Source organism: Impatiens glandulifera, chromosome 1 (assembly GCF_907164915.1).
Source record: "Impatiens glandulifera chromosome 1, dImpGla2.1, whole genome shotgun sequence".
Lineage (NCBI taxonomy): Eukaryota > Viridiplantae > Streptophyta > Magnoliopsida > Ericales > Balsaminaceae > Impatiens > Impatiens glandulifera.
Genome location: NC_061862.1, coordinates 39,962,624 through 39,971,009, shown reverse-complemented (window position 1 = coordinate 39,971,009; position 8,386 = coordinate 39,962,624).

Sequence of the window (8,386 nt, the reverse complement as noted above, 5' to 3'; positions counted from 1 at the left end):
CTGCATGTACTTCTTCTATGATCCTTCGTGCATCGGGACCATTGACGCAAATCATGTTTTGACTATCAAAAGATCGTTGTATAGCTTGTTAGCTATCCAAGCATAGTTGGTGGAATACTGGCGCAGGGCTCTTCGTTCCTTAGCTCGGAAGTGGGACGGATATTCTCCATACACAATGTAGTTTTGAAGGATATAGAACCATGGTTTGGTGGGCACTTGAACGGAAGCTACCACTCGAACTTCAAAATTGGATTTTCGTTTCTGACGGATATTCAAAGGTTTCACCTTAATTCCGACAGGAATTTAGGTCATAGCTGCTAGTGTGGCCAAAGCATCAGCGAAGCGATTTTGACTTCTTGGGGCGTGTACAAAAGACACATGATCGAACTTGTCGATAAAACGGAGTAGGCAAGTGTGATAAGGTTTGAGATTTTATCCTTGTACTTACCATGTTCCGTTAACTTGGGATATAACCAGATTAGAGTCGCCGATTACGTCTAATTTAGTTGCTCCTCTTTTGTATGCGATTTTGAGACCTGAGAGGCATGCTTCGTACTCAGCCTCATTGTTGGTTACAAAATACTCTAACTTAATAGAGATGGGATTGTAGGTTTCCTGGGGATCTATTAAGAGAATTCCAATTCCGTAACCATGCTTAGAGGAGGCTCCATCAAACATTAACTTCCATGTGTCTGAAGTTATAGACATTATGGAGTCATCAGGAAAGTCGAGTTCGAAAGAAGGCTCGACTATGATAGGTTGATCTGCTAGGAAGTCCGCAATAGCACTTCCTTTAACAGATTTTTGAGCCATATACGTGATGTTGTATTCGGAGATCATCATCATCCATTTAGCGAATTTAGGTGACAACAATGTACGTTGAAATAGATAATGGATTGGGTCAAGCCTGGACACCAACTTGATGGGGTGGGCTTGCATATAATGTCTTAGTCTTTTGGTGACCCATGCGAGTGCCCAACACACTTTCTCGGGTGTTGAATAGTTCAATTCGTACCCTGTCATTCTCTTGCTTAGGTAGTAGACGGTAGTCTCGAGCCTATCCTCGTTTTCTTGAGCCAACAAGCTACCCATAGCCGAGTCTGTCATTGTGAGATAGAGAATTAAAGGGATATCGGGTCTTGGAGGTATAAGGACCGGTGGTGACTTTAGATAGTCTTTGATTTTGTCAAAAGCTTGTTGACAAGTGTCATCCCATTGGAATTTCTGTTCCTTTTTCAGTAGCTTAAAAAGAGGATCACAAGTAAGAGTTAGTTTGCTGATAAAACGACTAATGAACTGGATTTTTCCGAGGAAGCCTTGGACTTCTCGCTCATTCCAAGGTACAGGCATAGCCATAATGGCCTCGATTTTGGAGGGATCGATTTCTATTCCACGTTGGGTGATGAGAAATCCTAGCATCTTACCAGCAGTGACTCCGAAAGCACACTTCTTCGGGTTCAGATGAAGTCGATACTTTCGAACTCTTTGCAAGAATTTGTCTAAGTTGGGAATATGACCATGTCGATCCTTAGACTTTACGATCATGTCGTCTATGTAGACTTCTACCTCTTTATGGATCATGTCGTGTAAGATCATCGTTATTGCTCGTTGATAGGTAGCTCCAGCGTTTTTGAGACCGAAAGGCATGATCCTGAAATAGAACGTGCTTACCTCCGTGATAAAGGTAGTCTTTTCTTTGTCTTCTTCCGCAATCAGAATTTGGTTATATCTTGAGAATCCATCCATAAAAGACAAGAGTTGATTGTCGGCAGTATGATCGACCAGAATGTCGATGTGGGGCAAAGGAAAGTTATCCTTAAGACTAGCCTTGTTCAAATCGCGGTAGTCTACACACACGCGCATCCTTCTGCCTTCTTCAAGACGGGAACCACATTGGCTATCCATGTGGGGTAGTCCACAGTTTCGAGGAATTTTGCTTCCAACTGTTTCTTGACTTCTTCTTTAACCTTGGCGACAACCTCGGTTTTCATTCGTCTTAACCTTTGTTTAACGGGTTTTGCCTCTGGATAAAGAGGAATTTGATGTCGAACAATTGCAGGATCCACTCTAGGCTTATCCTTGTAAGACCAAGTGAACACGTCTTTGTTGGTCTTTAGTAATTCGATCATCTCATGTCACTCGTCATCACTCAGGCTTTGTCCAATCAACACAATTTGAGGATAGTCTTGAGTATTGAGGTTTACTTCGATTGTCATCTCGGCTGCGGAAACGATCTCGTCCTCGTGTTCTAAGAAGTTTTTCATTTCGAAATTAAATTCAGACTTGAATGAAACATTATCATTATCTGATATATATTCGAAACTGTACTCTGGCGTTTTGTTGGATGCTTTATTACAAAAAGAAGATGACATCTCATCAGGATTGTCATTACAAACTTCTTTATTTATTACAACATTAGACACTATTTCACAGTCCAAAAGGGGTGTGATGTTGCTATCAACACTCAGGTTGATTACAGAAGATTTATCAACTGCCAGAAGGTTTATGGAGTTTATCTTATAAGATTCTTCATCAACAACCACGTCTTCGTCCGTCAAAGACAGATCTCTTATAAGCTTTTCCAGGGTTTCATGCCAATAAGCAGTCCTTTTACTAATCATATTAAGAGATGAATTAGGATTAAAAGAACAATCTAGAAAGATTTCGAAACCTGGAGAGCAAGTTTGTAAAACTTGATTGAAGAGAGGTTCGGGGAACTCGAAATACAATGTGGTTTCTCTTTCTCGCACAAACTGTCCATTTAGGGTTGGAGGAATAGGTATAAATTGTTTAGAGATTTTACCTTTCCTGGATTTCTCGCCGTCTGTCGGAGTATAACCGATGCCGAAGTTGTCTGAGTTGTAATAAGACCAGGGGAAGGAAGTCATGCCGGTAGCATTCGGCCCTAGACCCATTCCTGGAAAATATCCAATTTTCTGCATGAGACGCATGGAGATTGCGTTGTAGGGAGTGCAGTCAGGAGTAGAATATGAGTCTTGACCTTGCCTAAATATAGGACAGATGTCAAATCCACTTAACTCAATCTCTGGGTTAGTGGAATGAGTTGAACCAATGATGGTTGTGACGTATTTCTCACCTTCTATGGTGACGAGTTTGCCGTTAGCCATGAAACGAATTTTCTAATGCAGGGTGGAGGTTGGAGCCTTAGCCTGATGCAACCAGGGTCGTCCCAAGATTAGGTTGTACAATGGTCGCATGTTGATTACGCAAAATTCTACCTCAAAAGGTACAGCAGCTACGTAGATCGGTGTTAGGTAGCTGCCCATAATCCCTCGACGAGAATTGTCAAAGCCACGGACGCACAGGTATGAGGGGAGGACTTTATCAGCAGAAATGTCGAGCTCTTGGAGAGTCTTCTAGGGACATATGTTCAATGCTGAACCATTGTCGATTAGAGTCATAGGAATGACTTTATCAGCCATCTTTAAAGAAATATAAAGAGTCTTAACATGGGGTTCATCGGGAGCAAGTAGGTCTTTGTCCTCGAACCCTATCATGTTGATCTAAGGAGTTAATGAAATGATACCAACCAACTCTTCTGGAGTCGTGATGGCTGGTATACTAGCCTGGCTTAGCTCATTCAGAACAGCTTGCCTGTGTTCGATAGAATACATAAGGATTTCCCAGATGGAAATGTTGGCATTAGTCTTCTTGAGCTGAGCAAGAAGACTATCACCAGGATTTAAATCTCTGGGCTCGTTTTCCCTTCTTGGATCGTTAGATAGGCCGGGAAGATTAACCGCAGGGGTTGTATTCATGAAACTGGGCTGGAAGTCGGCTCCGCTCCGGGTTGCTAAAACTTCTCATTGTACTATCTTGGGAGCGCTTGAAACGGGGTTGTCAATAATCCACCAATTTCGAGGTATTACTGGTGGATGTGGAGCTCCTCGGTCCTCCTTTTTGGGCCATGGGTTGATCATATTAACCTCCAGAGGGTTAACCGGTTCGTTGGCAGAAATCAGGTTGACATGATGATCAGGCAACGGATTGCTCGCGATTTCGGGTTTAGGAATGATTTTCTGATCAATCAGGTCTTGACACTGATGTTTAAGGGCACTACAATTATCAGTAGAATGCCCCTTCATTTGATGATATGCGCACCGTGCCCCTTCAAACTTACCAAGGGACTCTACCCCTTTTCGAGGAGCTAAAGGCTTGATGAGGTTCCTCTGATAAAGGAGGGTAAAAGCTTGACTCAGGTCATGCCTAGATCATCAAAAGTTCTAAGAGGTCTTGGGACCCTCGGAATTGGCGGCTTAGGCGTCGTCGGGACATTTGTTTTAGCCAATACCGGTTTGCTTGGACTGGGCTTAGGAGGAGTAGGGGCCTGCCAGGCAGTTGTGACCTGGTGAACTTCGGTTTTGTCCTTCCTCTGAGGTCGTGGAGGAGCAGCATAGGCCTTTACGGTTTTACCCTCTTTCCTTTCCTTATCAAAGGCTTCGTCGAGGTTACAAGCTATTTTGAGGAGCTTTTTCATGTTTTGGAAAGTCTTTACGGCGAATCCAACAGAATATCGACCGTTAACATTATCTAGAATCATGTCGATTTGTCTTTGTTCGCTAGGCAGGAATCAATCTCTTCAGCAACCGCTTTCCACCGTTCGATAAAGACTGCGAATTTTTCGTTTTCTCCTTGCTTAACATTCTTGAGCTTCTTCTCTGGCCGTTCTAAGCTGAGATGCATGCTGAAACATTCTATGAAGGCAGACGCGAGTTCGTCGATAGTCTTAAGATAAACTATCTTCTTTTGGTGATACCAACGTAGGACCGCACCATCTAAATACTAGGGAAATAGATGGAGCATTGTCGGTTCTCCCAGATATAAAGGTGTCATGGCCATGGTGTATATCTGGAAGAAAGCAACAGGGTCAGTCTTGCCTGCATACTTTGATAGAGAAGGTAGCTTTATCCCAAAAAGGATTATTGCTCGTTCGGCAGTTTTCATGGCATTTTTCCAATCATGGTGTTCATACAAACTACCTTTGGTCAATTGATTGAGTTTCTCTTAGAACTTGGCCTGGTTAGCATTCAATTGAGCCATTTGGATCTCGTATTCCATAGGAGGGATGATCGAAGGGTTTGCCCCTTCTTGGGCATTAGGGTTGTCAGCAACTTATAGCTAAGTCCTTTCTGACCTGTTATCATCTTTAGGAGGCTCTTCATAGAGAGAAGCTTCTTCCACGCGACGATTCTGAGGATTGATCCTGATCGGAGTGGCAATAGGCGTAGCCAGTGGCGGCTGTCGTGACGAGGATGGCTTCTCTGGGGATGGGATGGCAGGCTTAGTCATCAAGCTCGTTAATATTGCCAACTGTTTAGTGACTTGCTGAAGAGTAGCTTTCATCTCAACAAACTCAGTTGGGGATATTGTGTCCTTAACGCTTTTTAAAGTTCCTTCGGCCATGACTTGGCGTACAAAACGTCCGGTTTTTGGATCTCTTTTTCGTGGGGCCGTACTTGCACGAAAGTGACTGGCGCACTGTTAAGAAGATAGAGATAGATGAAACTTTGTAGATGTAGTACAATATAAATGCAAAATGCGAGACATGAATTTAGGAAAGCAAGGATTTCATTCATGATCAAATAGACCAACATAGAGTTGTATATAAACATACTGGCAGCGTTTGTTACAGAGAGACTCTCTTATTTATATTTTACAAAAGAGTCTAAATGGGAAAAAGTCCCATATGAAAGCGAAACTTCTTAAGTCCAGACATAGTCTGGTTCGATATGAGCATTCTGTTGAGTTATGGATCCTACACTTATAATAAACTCTACATTGTTAATTAGAGTTTATTGGGTTTTCTTTTTTTTGGTTTTGGGCTTGGGCCTGACCAAAGTTATTTAGGTTTATTACCTGAATGTTTACCCTATAAATATGTAATTATTAAGGGTTTACATGGGGAAGACAGAATTCTAGAGAGATAAAGTGTGAGGCAAAAAACTTTGTATTCTTTCTTCTTCTTCATAGTGAAATTTGGTGGTGGCTGAAGTAGATGTAGCTCAATTTGAGTGAACCACTATAAATCTGTGTGTTCTTGTGTTCTTCTTTCTTGTGTTTTTTACAGATTGTTTCAAGCTGGTCGGATTTGGGAGATACAAATCCTAACAACTGGTATCAGAGCAGCTAGGCTAGATCTGAGTATTGGAAACAATGGCAAATGAGAACAGTATAGGACATGGGATTGGAAGATTTGATGGGACAGATTATGTCTTCTAGAGAATGCAGATTGAAGATTATCTCTATGGAAAGAAGCTTCATGTTCCTTTGAGTGAGAAACTAGAGAAGATGGATGAAGCTGAATGGAAACTCCTTGATAGACAGGTTTTGGGAGTTGTCCAATTGACGCTAGACAAGACAGTTGCTCACAATGTAGCAAAGGAGAAGACCACCATGGGTCTGATGAAAGCTCTTTCTGATATGTATGAGAAACTATCTACTAACAACAAGGTACACTTAATGAAAAGACTCTTTTACTTAAGAATGGTTGATGCTACTTCTGTCACTACTCATTTGAATGAATTCAATACAATTGTGAATCAATTGCTATCTGTTGAGATTGATTTTGGGGATGAAGTTAGTGCCCTGATTTTGTTAGCATCTCTACCAAATAGCTGGGAACCTATGAGGGCAGCAATTAGTAATTCAGTTGGAAATACTAAACTGAAATTTGTTGAAGTTAGAGATCGTATTCTTGCTGAAGAGGTTCGTAAAATTGATTCTGGTGAAACATTCAAAGGTTTTGCTCTGAATGTAGAAAACAGGGGAAGATGTAATGATAGAACTTTCAACCGAGGTAAGAGCAGATCTATGTCAAGGAGCAGGAGGAGTCAGTCCAAGTCTGGGCGGACATTTGAGTGCTGGAATTGTGGTAAACAAGGTCATTTAAAGAGGAACTGCAAAGCACCGAAGAAAAATGGTGATGATAAAAAAGATGTATCCAACGTTGTTACAGAATCTGTCACTGATGCGTTACTTCTGTCTGTTGATAGCCCGATAGATTCATGGGTTTTGGACTCAGGAGCGTCTTTCCACACCACTGCCACAAAGAATTAATGGAGAATTATGTTGCTGGAAACTGTGAAAAAATTTATCTCGCAGATGGTAAGCCACTAGATATTATTGGCATGGGGGACGTCAAATTGAAGATGGAAAATGGTTCTGTTTGGAAGATTAATAAGGTGAGACACATTTCAGGTTTAATGCGCAATTTGATCTTTGTTACACAACTTGATGAAGAAGGTCACAATTTCAGTTGTGGAAATGGTGCATGGAAGGTGACTAAAGGAGCAATAGTTGTTGCTCGAGTTTACAAAACTGAAACGTCATACACGACTTCAACTTGTAAAGAATCAGTTGCTGCTGTAGTTGATAAAGTGTGAGGCAAAAAACTTTGTATTCTTTCTTCTTCTTCATAGTGAAATTTGGTGGTGGCTAAAGTAGATGTAACTCAATTTGAGTGAACCACTATAAATCTGTGTGTTCTTGTGTTCTTCTTTCTTGTGTTTTTTACAGATTGTTTCAAGCTGGTCGGATTTGGGAGATACAAATCCTAACAACTGGTATCAGAGCAGCTAGGCTAGATCTGAGTATTGGAAACAATGGCAAATGAGAACAGTATAGGACATGGGATTGGAAGATTTGATGGGACAGATTATGTCTTCTATAGAATGCAGATTGAAGATTATCTCTATGGAAAGAAGCTTCATGTTCCTTTGAGTGAGAAACTAGAGAAGATGGATGAAGCTGAATGGAAACTCCTTGATAGACAGGTTTTGGGAGTTGTCCAATTGACGCTAGACAAGACAGTTGCTCACAATGTAGCAAAGGAGAAGACCACCATGGGTCTGATGAAAGCTCTTTCTGATATGTATGAGAAACTATCTACTAACAACAAGGTACACTTAATGAAAAGACTCTTTTACTTAAGAATGGTTGATGCTACTTCTGTCACTACTCATTTGAATGAATTCAATACAATTGTGAATCAATTGCTATCTGTTGAGATTGATTTTGGGGATGAAGTTAGTGCCCTGATTTTGTTAGCATCTCTACCAAATAGCTGGGAACCTATGAGGGCAGCAATTAGTAATTCAGTTGGAAATACTAAACTGAAATTTGTTGAAGTTAGAGATCGTATTCTTGCTGAAGAGGTTCGTAAAATTGATTCTGGTGAAACATTCAAAGGTTTTGCTCTGAATGTAGAAAACAAGGGAAGATATAATGATAGAACTTTCAACCGAGGTAAGAGCAGATCTATGTCAAGGAGCAGGAGGAGTCAGTCCAAGTCTGGGCGGACATTTGAGTGCTGGAATTGTGGTAAACAGGGTCATTTAAAGAGGAACTGCAAAGCACCGAAGAAAAA